General features: G+C 40.0%; 1 protein-coding gene across 1 annotated transcript in view; it reads left to right on the top strand.

Annotated features, from left to right (window-relative positions):
• Nucleotides 1-1,343: 1,343 nt before the first annotated feature.
• MID1 (midline 1) overlaps nucleotides 1,344-23,993 on the top strand; it is a 239,004-nt gene continuing 216,354 nt past the window's right edge. Inside the window, exon 1 of the mRNA XM_042867936.1 lies at nucleotides 1,344-1,439. The gene's annotated coding sequence lies outside the window, so the exon portion shown is untranslated. The remainder of the gene's footprint in view (nucleotides 1,440-23,993) is intronic.

The following is a 23,993-nucleotide window of genomic DNA, read 5'->3' as shown; positions in this document are numbered from 1 at the left end:
AGAAATGGTCATTAGGAATAGCTTTTCTGCACTGTATATTATTTGATGATCTCTAAGACATATATTACATGGGGATAAGAAAAGTTCTAGTCTACTGGGTAATGATAATTTCCAGCATTTGGGTGGTTCTTCCTAGCCTTCCAAAGGTCATCAGGAAGCAGATTTTGTCTTTTTTCTGTCTAATGTTATAAGTGATACATCTGAAGGAATAAATGAAAGAAGAAAAAAATATATATGCTTTAGAGTTCAGTGTACTGTTTTTAAACATCAGCCTTTCATCATTTGATCAAATCTTAACTCTTATTTCTTGTTTTGGTTTCATCCATCCTTTGTTTTATTTGTTCCTTTTTGTCTTCATGGTTTTTGCTCTCTGTCCTCTGCATATGTCAGTGTTGCGGCTTGTATAAGGAGGGCCATAATGAATAGGGGAATCTTGAGTGAGTAGTATAAAGGGAAACAAGCAGCATGTTTTTCTTCATGATTAATTAATTTGTTCTTGAAGACATTTGAGTTGTGCTTGCAGAAGGGGTTTAGTGAGTAGTGGGTGGGCAAGAGGAGTCAAGCATATCACTGCTCTGCAGAGTGCAGTGTGTGCTTCCTCTGGGTATGCACCCTATCCATATATCTCTGCGTGGATGGGTGTGTCTGTTAATGTATCACAATCACACCTCTCTGACACAGACAGATCTATCACCAGAAGCTTAGCTATTACATTGTATAGAAAAGGAAGTAGAAAACAGTAAACAAATTTGTCTTGTACTGCTTTTCCCCATAGACAGCAGTGTTGCAACCCTTTTTCACGTAACATTTGATGTGTGGCAGCCTTTCCATGTAGAAAACTGATAGAATTGGAATTGTTTGAACGCTATCAGAATGTGCGTGCCTGGTTACCTTTGTGAACTTTTGTGTGCTTTTCTTGGAGTAAAATGTATAGGCTAAAGTAGGTGTCCTGTAAAAATATCAAGTGTTTAATGTAACAGTGACATAGCACTCAATATTACTATAGCTGTAAGAAATGGAATCACTTCATAGGTGCAAAACTGCAGCAAGGAACCCATTCTCCCCTCTGAAGACACTGAAGTGTTACTCAAGCAAACTTCAGGCAGGCAGTCCCATTTGGTATTCGTGGAGTTAACCAAGTTAAGCTCTCTCCCGGCTAGCCTCTTCCACCAGGAATGCAATTAGCGTTCACCTATATAAGGAAACCTGCCAGGCAGTGGGGCTGGGGCTGGGGAGCGCTCCGCGCCCTGCGAGCGGCACTGCGCGGGCTGGACAGGGCTTGGCAGCAGCAGCGGCAGCAGCAGCAACAGCTACAACAGCAGCAGTAGCAGCAGCAGCAAAAGCAGCGGCAGCAGGGCTGCGCTGGGAAGGACTATCCCTCTTTCTTTAACTTCAAAACGAGGAGGAAAAGAGCCAGGGAAGCAAAAATGGAGAGGCAGGTATGTCGGCATAGAGCACTGTGGCGGGAGGGTGGTGGTGGTGGTAGAGAATGAAGAGGCTCGGGGGGCTGCCAGCGAGACTTGTTCCCACAACTGCTGCTCCCTCCTGAAATGGCTTGTTGGGTTTCACAGAGGCTGCGAAGCAAAAGTGTGCTTCTTGTTTGCAGCAACATCTGTGTGCACAACTTTCACTTATCTGACGTTCCGTGTGCTTCTAATTCATGTACACCTTCTTTTTACTGGGGAGATTATCAAACTTTCTTATCTCTGATGGAAAGCAGATGTGAGACTGGAAATGAGGATGAGATGCTTAACTCTACGAACCTCTGCAAATGCAGAATTTTATGTCACGTCTGGAAAGCAGTCCTTCACTTTATAGTGTGAAACACACCTTTTGTGAAAGGTGCGCTCCTTTAGCCCTTCCGGGATCTCAGTGTTCTTTATTGCGATGTGTGTGAATGCAGCCAGTCAGTATAGCTGGGCTCCATTTGCTGGAATACAGGGAGTTCCTGCAGCAATACAGCTTTTTCAGTGAGTTAAATAAACTGCAGGTACTATTCTAAGAAATGTGAGTGAAACTTGTTCTTCTACAGTAGAGATTACCCCAGTTCACAACAAGGATGTGTTGCCTGGGAAATATTTACACATTCTGATAACCTTTACAGGAGGTTTCTGTGTAAAATCCTGACAGAGAGAGAGAAAGAAGGGGGGGAAAAGTTTGTTGCTTGTAGATTTTGGTGAAGACATAATAAAAAGTCAAGCAAAAAACTTATCTCAAACATCTTTCTAGTTGGAAGAATGCTGCTGTGCAGTCCTTCAGTGCAGTTAGTGTTAGCATCAGCGTGTGAACTGCAGCAGCTCACTCAAGTTTTGTGCAGTTATGGTATAAAAGATAGGAATGAAGGAATACTTTGAGTTATTTCTCTGAGAAGCGCCTTCCAAGGAAAAACCACACAGAACTATTCAGCAACAGGTGAAGTTTAATTTCAGAATGATTTTCTGATCTTAGCAATTGGTAGACATAACACTGCTTTTCACCGCTTTTCACTAATTTTCATTGTTTATCATATTTAAGTGGTTGCATGCATGATAATGTGCTGGTTATGGGAGTTACAGGCATATCTCTCCTGGGAGCCAAAGTATGAAAGTACAGTTTTACAGCGAAGGGCTTAAAAGCTTAGAGTGAAGGTTATTGTTGTTAAAAAACTCTCTTCCTTATAAATTTTTTAAATTTTTATGAATGAATGTCTACTTGGAGTTTGTAATGCAACATTACTAAGGAGGCATCAGGATTGTAATTCACTTGTGTCGATGTGTATTCTCATTCACTTATGTGTAAGACAATTCTAAATTCCTGACTTTGAATGCTTATCAAGGGGAATGACACACGACTGTGGTTTCAGTAGAGCATTTTATAGGAGCATCACCATAGCAAAGAAGTCAAACACTAGACAGTGCCTCATAACTACAGCTAGTGAGTTTGTTGTCCTGAAACATTTTTGGTCGTGGTGGAAGGCAGTACAGCAAATACAGGACTGGTGGACCAGAACCATACAGATCCTTTGTATCACTTTTCATTCTTTTGATTTTCAGTTCATATCATACAATCATAGAATCATTTGAGTTGAAAGGGGTCCTTAAAGGCTACCTAGTGCAACTCCTCTGCAATGAATAGGGGCACCTACAGCTAGATTAGGTTGTGCAGTGCCCAGTCCAACCTGACCTTGAGTGTCTCCATGGAAGTGGCATCCACCATATCTCTGGGCAATATAACCTTTATTAATGTGAATTGAGTGGGAGTACAGAGGATAGACTTTAGCAGGGTTGTTAGTAATTAAGTTATGAATTTAAAGGGCAGGATAAGACACTAGATAAACTTATTCTTTAATCATCTTCTCCCCAGTCTATTTAGTAAATTACATTGCCCCCATTCGTTTGGTGTGTAGCTGTGTTACAGCTGTTCATGATCTTTTGGCTTCCCAGTGCGAAGTGAGATAGAACTCTGATTCAAAGCCTGCACAAAATCTTCTGGACTGGCACGAGCTTACTCTAGCCCAAGATCTGGGATCTGGAGCTCAGGCCTTATGAAGAGCTGGGATTATTCAGTCTGGAGAAGAGAAGGCTCAGGGGAGACCTTATTGCTCTCTATAGCTACCTGAAGGGAGGTCGCAGTGAGCTGGTGGACAGCCGCTTCTTTTTGTAACTAGTGAGAGGACTAAAGGGAATGGCCTCAAGTTGTGCAGAAGGAGATTCGGGCTGGATGTTAGGAAATACTACTTTTTCAAAAAAGTGGACAGCCCAGAAAGGTGGTAGAGTCACTGACCCTGGAGGTATTCAAGGAGCATTTACACATTGAGTTGAGGGACATGGCTTTGTGAGGACTATTGGTGATAAGTGGATGATTGGGCTGGATAAACTAGGAAGTCATTTCCAACCTCAGTGATTCTGTGACCTGAGCAGCCATCTGTGTGGCCATCCTGGGGCTGGTCCCAACTGCAGGCTCTTCCAGAGAGATGGGAGGCACTATGGGCACTCATGCTCTTCACCACAACTTTTCTTGTACCCTTCTCTGCCACCCAAAGCATGTTTAATGGGGCAGTTGCAAAGCCTGCACTATCACACCCGGACCTACCAAGAACTAGCATCTGCGCTATTGGTTTTTATATATATATATATTTTTTTACTTTGTGCTGCAAATGTGGTATTGCATGAGTTTTCATTGGCTAGGATGCACAAAAAGCAAGTCCTTCTCTGACCAGGATATATGGCTGGGAGATACGTTCCAGAAAAAAATTTAACCTTGTTTACAGTAAGAAGAGAATTCCAAAGTAGATGAAGCAACTTAAAGTGAAGGATAGATCTCGTGTATTATCTGAAATCACAACAAAATCCAGTAGATATGGCTGGGTTTTACAACGACCCCTCTCCTTCCTGAGCTCTGGCAAATGATCCTCCTGCCCTAGACATTTGTCTCATGTCCATGTTAATAGGTGATGTGTTTCATCCGCTAATTAAGAAAAAGGGCTAGCATTCAGGGGCTAGCATTCATTATAACCCCATTTAAAGATTAATTTTTCATTTAATCAAGGGTTATTTGATATCAGTTTTAGTAGTTCACAGTGCAGCAATGGTGTTATACTGGACTGCATAGTTTGGAAATGAATACTCTGAACCTAGGCAAAGGTGCAGCAAGTTTGTGCATAAGGCTGTAGTACCATCCTTAGTTGTGTAACTGAGACGAGACTGACGTGAAACAGAAATATTTGAATGTGACAGTCTGAAGTTTAATGCATGACTGAACTGGAATTTTTGTTTGTATGCCTGAGGTAAGAAGCACCAAATTATTTCTGGCTATGTCAACCTTTGATTACTTGGACCAAATCCATTTTTTTTTTGTCTCTATTATAAGATAGGTTAAATTCACGAGAAGTTTCACCCATTTGCTGCTTTCAAAAGAGTGAATGCTTGATGTATTTAGCATACATTATTACTTTTTTTTGTTGTTGTTTAGAAGTGAAAATTGTAAATGTCTTAACATTTTTTACATTTTATAACCTGTTCATCCTACAAATAGAAAAATGGTTTATATGATTTCTAGACTTAAACAGAACAATCACTGCATGTATTTATTTTCTTTTTCTGACTTGTGTGCAATTTGAAGCTGAGTGACCCTACACATTGGCAAGAGGAAGCTAGACACATCATGCTTTTTTTCTGATACCTCTTATCATTTTTCCAATAAAAAGAAACACTGGTTTTCAAAGGTGTAACTGGAGAGCTAGAAATAACAAATGACCATGCTGTATTAGTTGCATGCTCTCTTTAGGGTTTTGTTAAAGGCTTTACCACCCCATTATGCTATCATTCTACAGTGCAAGTTTTTTATATGGCATGTGTGATTTCACTGCCCTAAAGTGACCTTGGGAAATTCCTTATTTCCCCTGAAACACATGTCTAAGTGAAAACTGCCCTCCGCAGTTTAGGAGCTGTATGGAAGGAATCTGGGAATAATGCAAGGTGGAGATGGAAGTCCAGAGTGAGGTGTGAGCTGTTCTTCTGTAGCATTAATTATTTTGCATGCACTTAAATCTTTGCTTTGAAGACCAATGATAAGGCAGCATAGGAAGGGCAACCTGATACATCTGCCTAATTTTTCTGTCTAGAGATCCCATGATCCAGAAGAGGTGCGTGTTGTGTGACATTTACTTCTGTCTCCCTCTTGTTCCAACTATGAGTAGATGTATCTGGAGTTTAAAGTTAAAAACATAATTCCAACTCTGACCTGCTTTATCTAGACCAGCTGCTGTCCTCTTTCCCCAGCATCTGGCTTGTCTCCGCTGTGCCACCAAGTTTGAGGATAAAGTAGGATGACCACAGTCTGCAACCACAACCTAAAATTGAGACACTGTGTAACCAGTTAGAAGCCTTTAGCATAGCCTCATATTGCAGCTTCTGTGCACGTGGGTTCCTGGGAGCCATGTGAATGCTTTTAGCTTGGGAGGCTAAAAGCTGGGCAGTGTAAAGCTGCGCTTTGTCAGATCAGAGGATGTTGAGCTGGATCCTGGATTGAAAAATGAAGTCTGCAGCATCTGTGTATTTATTCACTAATGTGTAACTGAATTGTTTAGGAAACAAAAAATGGAAGTATTTTAATTAAAAAGGGTTGAGAAACATAAAGCATGACAAATCTGTGATAAAGATGTGGAACTGCAGTTTTCTCATACTTCTTGTATGTTTATTCAGTCTGAAAAGTTCAGAAAACTACTGGGCTGAGGATTAAACTCCCCAGATTCTCCAGTCTTGTGTTATCTCAAAAACAGTCTAACAGTCTGCTTTCTGCAGGCTTGTGTTTTGAATTCATTTGTTTCTGTGTTATTTCCAAGTTATACTTCAGAACTACTTATCAAAATTACAGTTTTGGAATACAAACTACTTTATAGACTCATATTGGAAGGCATTGAAAATATGCAACTTGTTTTAGAATCTGAGTTTACCAACTTCTTAGAAAATATTTCCTCACTGTTTTTGTTGGGTTTTTTTCTTTCATTAAAAATACTGGCATGGAATCCCATTTTTGATGATGTAGCAGATAGCTGAGGGGGTACAGAGATGCTTCTTGGTGCATCTTGTGCAGTTCCATTTTGTTAAATGCATGACATGTGTATTATATGCTCAGCAAAATATTTGTGGACATACTTGAAGTTGAATATCTATATATAAACAGATATGTTTCCCAAGGTATCTTCGTCTAGGATTTTAACACATACTCAGATTCATATGTTCCTAAATTCTCTGCTCAATTTGTTAGTAAAAAAGGGTATTATTCTCATGTGATACTGTGTCCATAGGGAGAAACAACAGGTTATTGCTTTTATCTATCTCAGTTAAAACTTGTAGCATTTTCCTTGAACAATTCATTTTTTTACAAGATTTTGTAAAACTCCTTCTAGCACTGGATGTTCAATTTCATCTTTTTCCTGTGTTACTTTCACTCAGTGGCAGTTTTTCCATTGGTCCTCTGGATGCCAGATTTAGGAAGAGCTGTTGCTTTTGTTATATGTCTTTCTATGAAGTTGTACATAACTTCAGCTCCATTTAGGATTTAGTGAAGTTTACATTCAATGGCATGAGCAAAATGACATTTTTGACACCTTGTGCATAACTTCAGCCATTCCAACAGGCTGACAACAGCACTGTTTCTAATGCACGGGATCACAGAGCTGATAGGATGTCAGCCTGTAAGTGTCACAACTTGCCCCCGTGCTCTTCCAGCAATGCATGGGCTCCTGCTGCTGCGTTTCTAACATTTCTGCTTTGTAGCTGCCCAGCCTGGAAAATTCCATATGAAACCTCAGGCCTCCTGAAGTAGATTTTTTAGGGCACATTTAATTCCTCTAGGTATGAAACAACAGTTGTGTCCCTGCTATGTTAATGCTGTAAAACAAGCAATGGCTTTACTACATGGTTCATATCTTTGTTGTCTCATTCGCAAGAAATTCCACACCGTTTTAGTTGAGGAGTTTAGGTATTAGCAGTTAATTACAAATTCTTACCTTAAGTATGGCAGCATGCCACAGAGCGGTTTGGGATATCCTATTGGTTGTTGTTTCAAAGTTATGCAGCTGTGCTTAACACTCCAGTGGGCAATTCTGGATACGTCGTGTTTTGCCTTTGATACGTTGCCATACCACCACTATTAGTGCAGTGCTTAGACTGCAAACATCTGTTTGCTTTTATTGCACATGTGTTGCTTAAGATGTTCTGTTTTTACATAATGTAAATCACCGGACTCAACTGGCACTGTATGGTTTGTTTACCAAATAAAACTTAAACTGTGTCAGTAAAATGTATGTCATATGGGATGACATATATGACATTTGAAGAAGAGAAAAAAGACAGTTTGTGGCTGCAGTCACCAATGCCTCCAACAGTTCCAACTAATCCACCAATAACGTTTTTAAATTGTATGAAAAGAGTCATGTAAATGTCTTTACAGAAGTAAAGATGGCAGTGAAATGGGCACACGTGCACACACCAGACAACAATGATGGGCATAGAGAAATGCACTTAGCATTATAAAATAGAATCAGATGAAATCTGCATATTTTCATTCCAGAATTTCACCATAATCATGGCACAAAATAGAGCAAACCTTTATTAACAGGCACTTGGCTTTGCTTATATCAAAGTATATAGCTGACAGTGGCCTTTCAAATGGAAAAGTTACCTGGACTTTGAAGTTTAGCTGTTGATCTTAGCAACTCCTCAGCAGTACTGTGTTAGTACGCTAGTGTTTCAGACACGTTTTGCTTCTAATGTGCACCATTGCACACTGCTAGAATGCACAACAGGATAGATTTGGTTTAGATTAATGAAAATGAACTCGATGAAATGACTTACAGTTGTTAGCTCGCACTTTAATTTTAAAGGTTAACCCAATGTGCCTTGAAGGTTTTTGTCCTTATGTTTCCATGCCCGTAAGAGTTGAATTTGAATGTTTTGTCTGTGTCACATGAGAACTAAAGAAACAAATCACGAGGAGAAAATAGAAGATTACAGCTGAGTAGAACCATCAGCTAAATAGTCCTTTTTTTTTCGTCACAGGCACTTTAAAGTTTTGGTGTGTGCAGAATTGCTGTATATTCAAAAATGAAATAAAAAAAGGTGTTTTTCAGTTGAGAATTGGTTTAGGAATCTGAAAAGTTTGATTTATGGAGTTGGTATCATCTGCAAACTTTTTAGTACATCATTAGGCAGATCGAGCTAGAACTAAATTCAAAAGAAGTCTGAGCAAGCTGGCAAGCTGTTCAGAAATCAAAATAAAAGAATCAAAAGGAGCACAACTCAATATAGTTGGGGATGAAAATATAATTCAATGATAGAAAGTGGGGAATCACTCAGATAGAAAGTATATCTCCAAATTAGAAAATGAATGTGAGTCACTGATGTGACAAAATATTGAACTGTGAATATGTCATTCTGGCACTAATTACTTATGATATTGTATACAAGAGGATGACAGTTAATTATTTTGTCCTGTTCTACTGTGATAAACACCTGGCCTGAATTTCTCAGTGAGTTTTATATGTGATAAAGAAATATATAGACAAACTGCTCATCAGTTGGAAAGCAAGTGAAAAAATGTAGCAAAAAAACTTGATAAAAATTGCAGGATTAGAGTATGTTTAAGTAAAACAAGAATTCACAGAGTGTCCTGTGAAAGGATAGAATTAATATCCAGCTGCCTTTTCCTGCTACACCAGAAGATCCTGCTTGCCCATTGCTGTCTTCATGTGAGAGCAAAGGGTGAAGCTGGAAGTGTGTGCTTGGAAGCCAGCTGGAGCTGGAGAGATTGCTACAAGTGAGCAACTCAAAGTGCTAATTACAGAAATTGAGCTTGGCAAATCTCCGTCTATAAAAGAGAATAAACTGTATTCTAATACACAAGAGTGGTTAATTATTCTGCATTTCCACTGAGGATTGAAAAAAATGCCATTTGCAACCCTGGTAATTTTGGTTAGATTTGAGGAATATGTTACCTAAGGAAGGTGTCACATCTAGCTTTGAAAATTTTTCACTGGCTGAGGAAATATATACCAGCTTTGATTTGTGATCTTTCTGGGAGCAGGGAAGTGATTCTGCGTAGATTTCTTGAGACCAGCCTTTCTCTCTTTGATTCCTAAGTCATTCTTTAGATCCCAAGCATGGAATCTGAGAAGGCTTCTCAGTTTCAGGCCCAATGTACCTGAGGGCCATGTCCTAGTTGCACAGAAGCGCCTAACTTGGGCCTACATCTGCCCTTTATCTCCACTTCATGACCCTGATTTCTGTTCTCTGATCGTGTGGTGTTATGTCACTGAAGCAAGACTCTTGTATGCCTCACAGGTGACCCTTGTCATAGACATCAACTGGCTCAGACCCAGACTGGTATTGTATCTATAATAGAATGCTGCCATGTTTTCTTCACCCTTTCTAATGCTATAGACTCATTGCTTAGGAATTCAGGAACTTCAGATAGTTTCTTTGCTTTTAGATTCCAGCCAGTTATTAATCTTAAGTGTCATAATCAAGACACCTATTTAACATTAAGCATTAAGTAATAGTAAATGCAGAGATGTCGTGAGTAATGAAAAGCCTAACAGAATAAAACAAACAAATGAAAAAAAAAAAAAAGAAGGAATAGTTGCATATGTGAAACTATTGCCATTTAGTCTACAAAATACATACCTTTTCCTCTTATTACTGCATTGGACAATCTATACAATAAAAAACAGAACACAGCAGTCTTTGTAGATGTAAAATAAGCAAGAATACAACTATTGCAAATAAACGTGGGGAAGTTAAAACAAAAAAATTTTTTTAAACCACCACCACCAAGAAAATAAACAATCCTGTTTTAGTGCAGGTGAGGAGACTTTTTACCCAAGCACTGTATCTAAGTAGAAATAGTTCTGAGAGTTACAGGGCAAGGTTCTCTTTGGACAGTACAGTGGAGTGTTTGGTTTGCTGTGTAAAATGTGTTATTGATGTGCTGCAGGCAAAAAAAAGGTACATTTCCCATGGTTATGTAGCAGTTCTCAGTCATTGATTACTGTCAATCAATGCCGTATACTGTAGTGCAATATCCATTAACCTCACAATGAAGACACGAGGCATAACATTTGATCAGTCAGGTCCCAGATTAAAGTCGATGAGCCAAGAGAAGGAGAATGTAAAAATAGAAGGAGACAAACATGTAAATGGAAGTGAGATTGATTTCTTCTTCTTGGTACTTCCCATAACCTCAATCTCATGAGTCAGCCTTTCTGAGGTCGGTCGTTTCATGAGATGTGTTAAACTGAATTCCTAAATGGTGTTTGTGTCTGGAACACAAAATGACAAGTGTTTAGCTTCCTAAAATTCCTAAAATATGTATTGCCCATTGTAAAAGATGGTTTTATAAAAGAGTTATTATAAACATCTTTTTTTTCTTTCTAATTTTATATTTGTATTCACTGTAAACTTCTTTAATAACACTAACATCCACTTGAAGCTGTCCGTCTCTTCACTTGTCTGTGAATAGATTAGTTGACTCTAATGGGAAAGGTGCAAAGGGATTGCAGTGAGGATACCTTCTAGCAAAATAAACTGCTTTCTGTCTCAGAGTTCAGTTTTCCATGTGTTCGTGAAAAACATACGTAGCAAGCAGAGGCTGAATAAGCTCCCTGTCCTTCCTACTGCAGCCAGAGGCTGGTTTGTCAAAAGCATTTTTCAGGTTGATATTTAGCCCAAATGGTGAAACTGTTGCCATGACTTCCACACCATATGGATCATGACTAGGGCCTCCATCTTGCAAGAGGGATCCCATAACACATTCTGCTCATTGCTGAAGGAAAGTTACTGTCTTCTTTCACAGTGATCTCCGACTGAATCCTTTCCTTATTCTGAGCGCAGGGGAAGGGAATGTTATGTCAGGCAACCAACATATAACTGTCTGAAAATATTCATTTGGTGATGGCAGTCATTACTAGGACTTTCAATTACTGTCTTTCAGGACTGGAGCATATTACACTTTACATTTGTAGACAACACTGCTATCTGACTTTCATTTCTGAGGTTTAGAGTTTTACATCTAAAAATATTTTGCAAAAATTAAATTGAACCAGACTACTAAAATATTCAGTAATTGTGGGCAACTGTATGGCCATATGTCTATTCAAAAACAGCTTTTAACATTTTGCCTGGAGAAAAATCCTCTTTAAAGTGCTTGGACAAGCTAAATCCAAAGCTAAAACTTGTTTGAAAGATGACGTTCTTCTAAGTATGGTTCAGTAATTCTCTTAGATTACAACCTGTCAGTCGTTATTTGTGTTTTTGTGTATTAAAGATAGATGCCAAAGTAAAAATGTAATGAATCGTGACAGGAAACTTTTGTACAGTAACATGAAGACGTCACACTAATATTCAAGAAAAAACAACCTGTATCTTCTAGCAAGATGGAACTCAGCATTTTATCCATCAGACATTAAAGGCAATATTGAGAAAGAGATGTGCGTTATGAATTAGGTTTGGCAGTGTTTAACTTCTAAGTGCATGGTATGGGATCTTAAGCTTTCACTGGTGTGTCTTTTCTTGTCAGTACCTCAGAATAAGACCTATAATACAGAGGATGATGGGGTGCCAGAAGAAATGGCTGTCCTTGTCTAGAGCTCAGGGGATACTTTCTGTACCTAACGGTAGCTTCATCTGCTTGGGTTATTGTTCCAAGTGCAGGGAAGAGCTTGTTTTTTAAGCATAGATGGAGATGCTTTCAATTTGGTCTAGCTCATGCAGGAAATGCAAAATGTGTGCTGAAGGCCTTTCTCTGGCTAAGGTATAGTACATTCAGTATTGCCGTGGTACGTTCAGTATTTCTAAGAGCAGTGCTTTGGCCAACATGTGGCAATATCTGTGCTGATACAGACTTATTTCTGCCTGTAGCAGCTGTGCCACTGGGAGAAAGATGGTTCAAGAACTTAACTTCCTGGTCTTACAGAAGGAAGGAGGCAGCATGGCTTGCGGGCCTCACTAAGATCATTTTTGTATGTTTTGTATTATACAGATGTTAATGAAAAAATCCTAAATCATTGAGTTAGGGTTTTTTTTTTTTCCACATGGATGTCATAAACACATGGGAGATGAAACAGGGAAAACCAAGGCTAAATTAAAATAGGCTTTCCATAATCTTAAAGCTCTGTGTGAAGTTAAGCACCTCTGTAGGCTTCTGGCACTTACTTTAATTTGGGCCTCCTAAATTATGAGTAGAGGGAGACAGCAGCTAGGTGCTGAGCACTAAACCAGATTTTCAGTCACCTAGGATTTAAAAAACAAATGAGTTCTGAGTTCCATATCTGTTTTGGTATGGCCAAACCTGCAGGAAGTCAGTGTTACCATTTACAGCTGATTCCTGTCTTATGTTCTAGCTACTCTGTCTCTCTTTTATAGTAGGATGAACTGGGTCATAGATCCTGAATGCAGTGATAGAAGGTGGCAACATGACGCTTTTCCACCTCAGAAGAAACCATTTTCAGGGGTTTTTCTTCCTTGTACATGAAAAGTATGTAATCTGGTCCACTCAGAGCATTCCTTCTGGTGACACATCTGACAAAGCTACAGCTTCCTTTCTCCAAATGATCAGCAGGTGGATTTTTTAGGGTAGTAATAGTGTTTTGCCTGCAGTCTCCGATGGGAGAAACGGGTAATTATATGAACTACTGGGAGAAGAGAACCCTGTGTTCATTGGACCACAAGATGATTTCTTTCTTGTTGCAAAAATTATGATGTGAGATTTTAAGGCTCTCAAGACATGAATTAAATAGGTTAGTCAAAAAGAAGTGAAATTGCCCTCTACAAGTGCCTACTGAAATACCTCTGTGCAATTACCAAAACTCATCAACAGTAGTAAATACATTTTTGAGCTGAGGAAATATTTTGTGTGTGTGTGTGTTCATTGTTTAATGCCTGCCATTCCTTTCTCATGCTCTCACGTGAACAGAAGTTGCATGCTCATGTGCTGTTTTCACTGTAGGCTGTGCTTAATGCTCATACCCTAAACATGATTCCTCTGTTCTCCATTGTGCTGACTTCATTTGTCTTAAGTTTCTGTGGAACTGTAGGGAAAAAAAAGGACTTTAAAGATATTGTAAAAAGAGAAGGGATCTTGACTTTTAGTGTCTTTCCTTGTTAGAAATCTACAGTTGGTTTTGGACAAAGGGTATCAGACAGTTGGCATCTCTCCAAAATGGCTTAAGGCATTATTCTTAAAAAGCAAAATCCCAGGTGCAGGAGGCTTGAGTAGCAAGGTATTTAATGTTAAGTCTGTCATGCTTTATAATAATCTTCTCTGTTTTCCTTAATGTAAGATAGGTACAACCCTAATCTAATAAACAATTGCAAGCACAAACACACGTCCCTTGTGACTCTCTTAGTATCACTAATACTGATATTCTCCACTGCTCAAATATCTTGCGGAATATAAGATCACTGATTTCCCACAAAAACAGTAAAATATCTCTTTGCTTCAGGAGGTATTCTTCACCATATACGTTGCAGGACATTAAGCTGAAACAATAGGATCGAGTATGTTATGGATTCCTTTTTCAGTATTGTGTGGTTTTTTCCAGTGCAATGCTTATCTGCCTCATGCAAAGTGATGTTATAAAGAATACAATTGCCTGAGAAGATTTCTAAGGCATGAAGAAGAGGAATTGCTTACAGTGTTTCATGCCAGAATGTATAACAAGAGATGCTGAATGAATATTACAGAAGCACTCAAACTGTACTGATCAACATACAGAAATTAGTATATGGAGTGTGATGGTCTTGGATAGAGAAGTCTATCCAATTATAAATTCCTCTTTAGTTTATGAGTAACAATTATATGAAACAGTCTTTCAAGGGAAATGGTAAAACTGTGTATTAAATCATTGGCAAATGAACTGTGCAAAGTCTTTGAAGGCTCTTCAGAAAGCAGATCTGAAAAGAGCAGAGGTATAGATCTGATGACATAATGGAGTTTCCTTGTCTAAATTCTGATTGTGTATTGACTGTACAATCAATAGGTATATAATTGTACAATTAATAGGTGTACAATCAATAGGTGTACAGAGGTTAGGCATAGTAAGATTATCACAGCGGAAAGATAATCAGAATAAATGGAAATGCTCATCAGTGTCATAGGCTCGCAGTAAGATTCCACAAGGAGCAATCTCCAGAAAAAGAGCTTTCCTCAGTGGCATTCAGCACTTAAATGGGATCTAGGAGAGGTGCAGCCAGGCTCCACCCCTTCTGGTAGCACACGTGAATTGCCTTCACCTGTGCTCCCATGGCTGACTCATTGCTCACCTCAGGTGGTGAATTGGAGGTTCGGGCCCTGATCACCAGTTCTCATACAATTGACTATCGTGCAAACTGTAAAGTGCAGAACCTTTCAAATACACCACATTTATAGTATTCAGCACTGAACATCTTCCTCAGTCACTGCTGTTAGAGAATTTTTTTATTAACTAATTCTGTATTTATTAACATTTACACAGTGGAGATCAGAGAAAAGCATTTGCCAGTTTAAATAAAAGTGGAGTCTGAAAAAAGCACAAGAAGCAACAAATTCTGAAATAGCAAGCATCCCATCCATTAGATCACCAGTCTGAGTTGTAAGAGACACCTGAGTCTCACGGAGATAAAGAAACCACTGTGTGATTTGTAGATCAAATATGATTATCATCCTAGTGGCTTGCTCAGAAATGCAAACAGCCAGATTTCACACTTGTTACAGTTCCTGACAGGTGTGCAGTGTAGCTGTGTCTAATACAGATAAATATTGGGTAGTACCTGTGAGCATGAGAACCAGTGCCCTATTCTGAGAGTAGCTTGACAGTACCTAAATAGCTAATTTTTTAAAAGTAATTATATATTCCTGGTTCATATCATTTTATTTATTAGTTTTTTCACTGCTCATTTTTCATGGAAAACTTCAGTTGATTACACTAATCTCATTTTGACTACACTCACGATGAAGAAGCTCTTCATCCTGAACAGTACCTAATAAAGCAGGGGATGTGGAGAGAAATGTAGGAGCCAGTTTCATAATTGCAGATGGGTTTGCATGCTGTTCTCTGACCCAGGCTCTCACAGAACCAAGTTCAAGCTGATGATAGAATGGGACTTTAAACCTAAATTGCATTTTGAATAAAAATGTTCCTTATCATATAAGGGATTCAGAACACACACCTCAAGTGAAAGTCATAACCATTTTATGAGAGCCTCCATTCTTTCAGACTGCTTATATTACTTAGACGTTCAATGAGGGTTTCTGAAAACTTTTTTCTGCCTAGATCTCACTTTGCCAATATATACTATGATTTATCTCCGTGGTGTTTCTCCCTGTGTCTTTCTCTGCAGTAATTTTTTTTTTTTAAAAAAAAAAAAAAGAAAGGAAAAGAAAGAAGTCTGTCAGAGTCAAATATGGTTCTACAAGGAAAGCATTCTATTCTGTGAAGGAGGTTGAAAGGACTTTTTTTTTTATGATGTCAGACCAGTGCAGCATCTTACACAGCACTGCCTGTGCCTGGAGCAGGTTCCAGTGGTGTTCAGTGTGGAGTCATGGAACCAGGTACCAGCTTTACTCTTAGAATCGTAGAATCCTTAGCGTTGCACAGACCTTTGAAGGTCATCTAGTCCAACTCCCCTGCAATGAAGAGGAACAGCACAGCTAGATCAGGTTGCCCGGGGCCTGAGCCTCATGCTATCTCAGAACTGATTAAACTGTACAATGAAATAGTACATCTCACACACAAAGTTTCTATGTTTAACAAGTTATAAAGAGTTAATGAAAGAGCAGCAGATTTGCATATAGTTTGATAAAGCACTGAAACTTTGTTCTCATGGGAAATTGGAGAAATAGCAGTAGAAGGAACTGAATTTATTACAGATATCACTTGCTGTGTTTGGTCATGTGGACCAGAACAGGGATTTAAGGCCCTGAACCTGCAAACACTTACACACATGCTTAACTTTACTACCTAGTGTATTCCCATGTAAGGCAGTAGATTTACTCATGGCAATAAAATAAAACGTGTAAAAAAGCATTCTTAGGAATGAAGCCTCATACTCGATTCTCAGTACATGAGGAAACCAGTGAAGGATTTTTTGGAGTGGCTTAACAGACCAGGCTGGAAGCTAGATGACTTTTTTTTGTCTGAATTTTGAATGGATGGCAAGGAGCCTATGCCTTGTAAACTGAAAATATCAGTAATACCTCACTGTGAGTGTAGCAGTGAGTGAAGTCTAACTGCAAGGATGCAGAAAGACTGGAGTCTGGAGTGTATTACAGATGCTACCTTTTCACTATGCTGTTCCTACAGGTTTTCTGAGATTGGCCCCAAAATGTTTTGACAGTGTTAAAAGCTGTTCCTCTCCCTATACCTGTCACCATTTGCTAACCAGAATTTTCATGCAAGATTTGAAGTGGAATGTTGTAAAGTTATATGCTTTTAGCCTGTAAAACTCTGGACTCTGGCCAGCAGACCATTTTTACATGGCCTGGATACTTTTTAGACAAACAGGATCTGTACTAGGGTGCAAAATTTCAGACAACTGATGCATTCTTTATAATAACTACAGATTGGCTCGCTGCCTCTCATATGAGCCTGTTAAGACTCCCCCACTGCTACCTGGGAATGTATTTGTGGAGAGAGGAATTGTGAGTGCCAACAAAGTAACAAATTTAAAGGTAAGTTTTCTTTCCTCTGGCACTCTGAGAATTTCTTTGTAATTTATGAGCCACCTAAGCAAGATGGGTAAGAGCCTCTAACACTTCTGGACTGACAGGTCTGTAGTCTGAGTCTTCATTTTATCTGAAAATAAATACTTTCAGATTTATAGAACTCAAATCTAACATGAAGTGTTTTTGGTTTTTTTTTGTTAGTTTTTTTGTTTTGTTTTGTTTTGTTTTGTTTTTTACTAATAGACAAGCTTCCCAACAGAAGTTTTCTTCTTAGAATCATAGAATCACCAAGGTTGGAAAAGACCTAAAAGATCACCCAGTCCAACCGTTCACCTATTCCCAATAGCTCCTACTAAACCATGTCCCTCAACACAACATCCAGTCTTTCCTTGAACACCCCCAGGGTCGGTGACTCCACCACCTCCCTGGGCAGTCCATTCCAGTGCCTGACCACCCTTTCTGAAAAGTAATACTTCCTCATGTCCAGCCTGAATCTCCCCTGCCGTAGCTTGAAACCATTCCCTCTGGTCCTATCACTAATGACACGAGAGAAGAGGCCGACCCCCAGCTCACTACAACCTCCCTTCAGGAAGTTATAGAGAGCAATAAGGTCTCCCCTGAGCCTCCTCTTCTCCAGGCTGAACATTCCCAGCTCCTTCAGCCTCTCCTCATATGGCCTGTGTTCCAGACCCCTCACCAGCTTTGTTGCCCTTCTTTGAACACGTTCCAGGGCCTCATTATCTTTCTTGCAGTGAGGGGCCCAAAACTGGACACAGTACTCGAGGTGCGGCCTCACTAGTGCTGAATACAGGGGAACAATCACCTCTCTGCTCCTGCTTGCAACACTGTTTCTGATGCAAGCCAGGATGCCATTGGCCTTCTTGGCCACCTGGGCACACTGTCGGCTCATGTTCAGCCGAGCATCAATCAATACCCCCAGGTCCATTTCCTCTACGCAGTCCTCCAGCCACACCGCCCCAAGCCTGTAGCGTCGCCTGGGGTTGTTGTGGCCGAAGTGCAGGACCCGGCATTTGGCCTTGTTGAAACTCATCCCATTGGCTCCAGCCCAGCTCTCCAGCCTGTCCAGATCCCTCTGTAGGGCCTCGCTACCCCCAGGCAGATCCACACTTCCAGCCAATTTGGTGTCATCTGCGAATTTACTGAGGGTGCACTCGATGCCCTCATCCAGGTCATCAATAAAGATATTGAAGAGGACAGGCCCCAGCACCGACCCCTGGGGAACATCACTCACGACTGGTCGCCAGCTGGATTTGACTCCATTCACCACCACTCTCTGTGCCCGGCCCTCCAGCCAGCTCCTTACCCAGCCAAGAGTGTACCCATCCAAGCCTCTGGCTGCCAGCTTCTGCAGGAGAATGCTGTGGGAGACAGTGTCAAAGGCTTTGCTGAAGTCTAGGTAGACCACATCAACAGCCTTTCCTTCATCCACCAGATGGGTCACTAGATCATAGAAGGAGATCAGGTTGGTCAAACAGGACCTGCCCTTCATGAACCCATGCTGGCTAGGCCTGATCCCCCGGTCACCCTGCACATGCCGCATGATCTCCCTCAAGACGATCTGCTCCATAACCTTCCCTGGCACCGAGGTCAGGCTGACAGGCCTGTAGTTCCCCGGATCCTCCTTACGACCTTTCTTATAAATGGGAGTCACGTTGGCAAGCCTCCAGTCTTCTGGGACCTCACCAGTCAACAAGGAGCGCTGACAGATGATGGAAAGCGGCTCGGCTATCACCTCCGCCAGTTCCCTCAGCACTCTCGGGTGGATCTCATCTGGCCCCATCGACTTGTGACAGTCCAGCTGGAGCAGTAGGTCTCTGACTGTTTCTTTCAGAATCACAGGGGGGTTAGTGTGCTCCCCAACTGAGATTACCAGGTCAGAGAGAGGGGTATCCTGAGGATAACTGGTCTGACTTTTAAAGACAGACGTAAAGAAGGCATTCAGAACCTCCGCCTTTTCCTTATCCTCAGTGGTCACATTCCCAGCCTCATCCAGCAAAGAGTGGATATTCTCCTTTGTCCTCCTCTTACTGTTAATGTATTTATAAAAGAGTTTCTTATTCCTTTTCACATCAGCGGCTAGGTTAAATTCAAGCTGGGCTTTTGCCTTTCTGATTTCACCTCTACACATCCTAACAACTTCCCTGTATTCATTTTGAGTGGCCTGTCCCTCTTTCCACAGGCGGTAGATTCTCTTTTTCTCCCGGAGCCTCAGGAATAGCTCCCTATTCATCCACGCCGGTCTTCTTCCCCGCCGGCTCATTTTGCAGCTCAGGGGGACTGCCTGCTCCTGCGCCCTTAAGACTTCCTTCTTGAAGAGCAACCAGCTCTCTTGGACCCCTTTGCTCGCTAAGACTGAATGCCAGGGGACTCCCCCTACTAGTCCCCTGAACAATTCAAAGTCTGCCCTCCTGAAGTCCAAGGTAGCAGTATTACTATTCCCCCTCCAGGCTCCACCATGAATCACGAAGTCTATCATTTCATGATCACTCTGTCCAAGACAGCCTCCAACCTCCACATCTCCCACCAAACCTTCCCTGTTTGTGAACAGCAGGTCTAGTGGGGCAGTTCCTCTCGTGGGCTCTCTGACCAGCTGTATCAGGAAGTTGTCCTCTACGCATTCCAGAAACCTCCTAGACTGCTTCCTCTGTGCTGTGCTGTACTCCCAGCATACGTCAGGGAAGTTAAAGTCCCCCATGAGGACAAGGGCAGGCGACTGTGCAGCTTGTGCCAGCTGCTTATAGAATACCTCATCTGTTTCTTCATCTTGATTTGGGGGTCTATAACAGACGCCCACCAGGGTGCCTGTCTTGTCAGCCCTTCCTCTGATCTTTACCCATAGGGATTCAACGTTATCGTCCCCAGTCATAATCTCAGTAGCGTAAAAGCATTCCCTAACGTAGAGAGCTACACCGCCACCCCGCCTTCCTTGCCTATCTTTCCTGAAGAGTTTATAGCCATCTATTGCAGCACTCCAATCGTGGGAGCAATCCCACCACGTTTCCATTATGGCAACTAGGTCATAGTTTGCCTGCTGCACAATGGCTTCCAACTCTTCATGTTTGTTGCCCATGCTGCGTGCATTAGTGTAGACGCACCTCAGCTGAGCCCCTCGCCTCTCACCTAATCCCATTACCACTTCCCCAGGCTGCTCTCTAGCAGGCCTGGCTTTATCCCCCTCCCCCTTCCTATCTAGTTTAAAGCCCTCTCCTCTTCTTGATATGTCACAAAATACTTTAATTTGAGCCTCCCTCCGAAACATTCTTCTGTGACCCCAACTGGGGAAAATTCTATCCCACTTCCTTGCAAGCATCTATTCGTTGCATTGAGTTTATGCTCCTATACATTTAGTCACTGTATTTTTTTAGCACACAACTTCTGGATCTTCATTGTTCTCTGTCCCTTTTACCTGATGATATCATCTCAACTCCTTCTATTAGCTATCTACTTCTTTCCATAGCTGCGGTGGTAGAAGATGAATTGTTGCTCCTCCACTGATGGTTTCAGCTGGAGATACTTTATCAGAAGAGAAAAGTATTTGTCCTGGTAGAGGGCTGTATGAAAGAGGGCTGGATGGGTTCTCTTTTTCTGCAAAGTAAATTGACAGGTCTCCCTTGTCTGTTGGCATGAAGTGGCAAGGTTAATAGGGAAGACTTCTACAAGACAAGAGAATGTGGCTGGTGATTACTTTTCCCCTGACCAGCTAGCAAGAATACACAGCTCCAGACTATCTGTTAACATAGAATCATCTAGCCTGGAAAAGACTTTCAAGATCATCAAGTCCAACCTTCTCAGAGCATTCTTTACCCTGATATTACTGCCCCAAAGGCTCTGCCTCTCCTATCACCAAGCCAAATTATTGTCTCACCCTGTGAAACCCACATGAGAGAGCACATGGTCATAATTTTGCTTGTTACAAACTGAGATGTAATAATCCTTTTGAATACAGGTGAACATAAAGAAGAAACCTAAATTCTCGCATTTCAATTTTTTTCATAATTTATCCAAGACTCAAAAACTGTATAGATCACTTGTAAAACTACCCAAAATCTTAATATTCACTGTAAGAAAGCAGTCAATTTACATGCCAACATAGGAATATGGTTCATTAAAAGAGAATGTCAAAAAAAAAATTGTGTTTACATACAATATTTTCAGTACTTTCCTAATTTCAGGAATATCATACTTTCAGATATATCCATGTGTAATCTCCATGGCATGTGACACTGAAGAATGAAAATTTCACCTTGGGGAATGAGGAATAGGCATGGTAAAACAAAATAAATGCACCACAATGGACAAGAAATACAAGGAAAATGCAAACACACTCCACCATCTGCTTTACTCCCAGAGTAGTGCTATCCCAAAAGCCCACAGGTTTCTTTAATCTCCACTCTCTATCCCCTTCTACATTCTCTAGCTTGTGGATTTTCCTCTTTCTTTTGACTTGCAATTCCACTTCACGCATGATAGTTATATACGGTTTTCATGCATAGGCATACCCTCTGGTAACCTCAACAGAGTTACTTCCTGTAGTCATCTGTGCTTCTGGGAGAACAGTTTGGTAATTTATCTTTGTTTTTCAAACGGGGAAAAAAAAAAAAAAAAAAAAAAAAAAAAGAATTAAAAAAAAAAACTTCCTAACATAATAGCAAAGGTGAGACCTTTTGTAACATCATCTCTTTCACGGTATTGTTACCATAAACATCACCATGTTCCCGTACCTCAAATGAGGAGCAGCTGCTGTTTTCAGGTGCATTGACAAAGTGAATTTGTGGTTTAACCTGCATGCAGCCTTTTCTGAAAATGAAGATCCTTTGGGAGCCTGGTGTAGGCTGTAGGGGCAGAAGAATTTGTATTTGGCTTGTTCTGTAATGGGTCTTTCATTCTTTGGAGCTATTGCATTTTCATCTTATGTATATCTTTAATAAAACCAGGAAACAAGAAAGACAGAAAGTGCACATCTCAGTGAAATATAATTTAAATAAAGTTGTTAATAATAAATATTTAGTTTTATACTACTATTACTACCTAAGCCTGTGGCTATGGGCACTGCTGAGATAGATAGATAAACTATGAATAATAATATAATAATAATAAATATAAATAATAAATATTATAGATATAATAAATAATAATAAAAAAACTGAGAATAGCAGTGAGGCTATTAGGATTTTAAATTCATTAAGGCACAAGCAGGTATCTACGTCTTCTTAGATCTGAGATGAGAACTTTGACAAGGGTTCCATAGTTTTCCCCATGAAGCAGCAGTTTGGCTTAGTATTCTCAATGTAATAATTTATTAATAATATACTCTCCTTGCTAGATAGTAATCCTGTTGCTAGAGACACTAGCAGAGAATGAGAGCATAGCTAGAAATTCACTATTAAATTCAGGCCATCCTTTAATTCCAAAGTTGCCTTGCCATTGAACTGTATGGACACATGGATTTTTGTGCCAAGGTATGCAAGTGAAAAGGTTAGAAGCCTTTGGTATTGTTATGCTACAAGTGCATTTCCTACTGGTGCCATGAACAAGCTGCAGCACTTACAAAGCTTGTTAAATCCCAAATGTGCAGACATGGTTTTTCAAGTTTTCCCATAGCAAAGAAAAGCTGTCTCAGATTAAGCCTGTTTTAGGATTTCCTTGTGATGTGCACCATGGCTCTAAAAAGACAGGTGAGATCAGACTGCTTTTAAAAACATGGGGGAATAATATAGTCAAGCTGAACCTTTGCAGGGGTGATTACATGCCTTGGCTCCTCAGAATGCATAGGCAAAGCTATAGTTCACATTAAAAAAAACTATGAAATATAAAAAGACCAACTGCTTGCCAAAGGTTTTCATGCCATAGGAGACATTCTTTTTTTGTCCCTTTTCTTCCAAATAGAACCTGAGTTTGTTCACAGTAATTTTACCATGGTTTACAAGGTTGAGCTATATGTCAATATATTTATTTCCATATTTATTCTTTCTTGCTTTCTGTTATTTATTATTTTTTAAAGTAGATAGATCTTGGATATATCTATATTCTTAAAGTAAAGACTATTCTGAGGGCTAAGTGGAAGAGTTCTCATGGATAAAATCTAGATAAGCAGACTCAGGAGTATTTTATTATTTTATTTTATTTTTCTCCTGTCTATTTTTCCCCAAAGGAAAGACAAAAAGAGAGGAAGTCTGAAAGCAATACTCTGCAGTTGCAGTATTACTTTCCTTGTAAACTCTTTCAGATCACTGTCAATCCAATAGTATCTTTTAAAGACTGTAAAACAAACTAGACAATTCTTTTCAAGGTTTATAGACTTGTAAGAGAAAAATATGCTTTAGATTATTTTTGAATAAGATCACAGTATAATTAAGTAAGGGTGTGACTTAGCCCTGAGTTCCACTGAATATAAAGAGAAGCTGTGCATGTGCAGTGAAATGCAGAATTTGACTATTTACGGGTTCTACATGATGAAAAAAAAACAAATGAAATTTCTTTTTTGGGGCTATTTTCCACAGCTCTGTCTAGTAATAATTACATGAGGTACTTTAGTTTTCTATAGGCTGTAAAAGTTACTGGAAAAAAATAAGCTGGGACTGAAGCAATATGAAAATCTTTTGTTTATCAACTTCACAAATTTGATTGCTAATTGTCGTGAAGGTAACCCACAAAAGGTACAAAGTGCTGGTTTAAGTGAAGAGTAGAAACGTGAAAAATGGTAAAAAGGAACTTTTGACAAAAAGTGTAGTCATTTCCTCTTGATTTTTAGTGTTTTTCCTGAGACTTCACCACATTAAGCAAGTAAAATG

The sequence above is a fragment of the Lagopus leucura genome, unplaced genomic scaffold, assembly GCF_019238085.1.
Source record: "Lagopus leucura isolate 7727_CA_CO unplaced genomic scaffold, USGS_WTPT01 Super-Scaffold_100001, whole genome shotgun sequence".
Taxonomy (NCBI): Eukaryota; Metazoa; Chordata; class Aves; order Galliformes; family Phasianidae; genus Lagopus; species Lagopus leucura.
The sequence above is the reverse complement of the archived record's forward strand: the minus strand, read 5'-3'. Positions and strand labels throughout refer to the sequence as shown.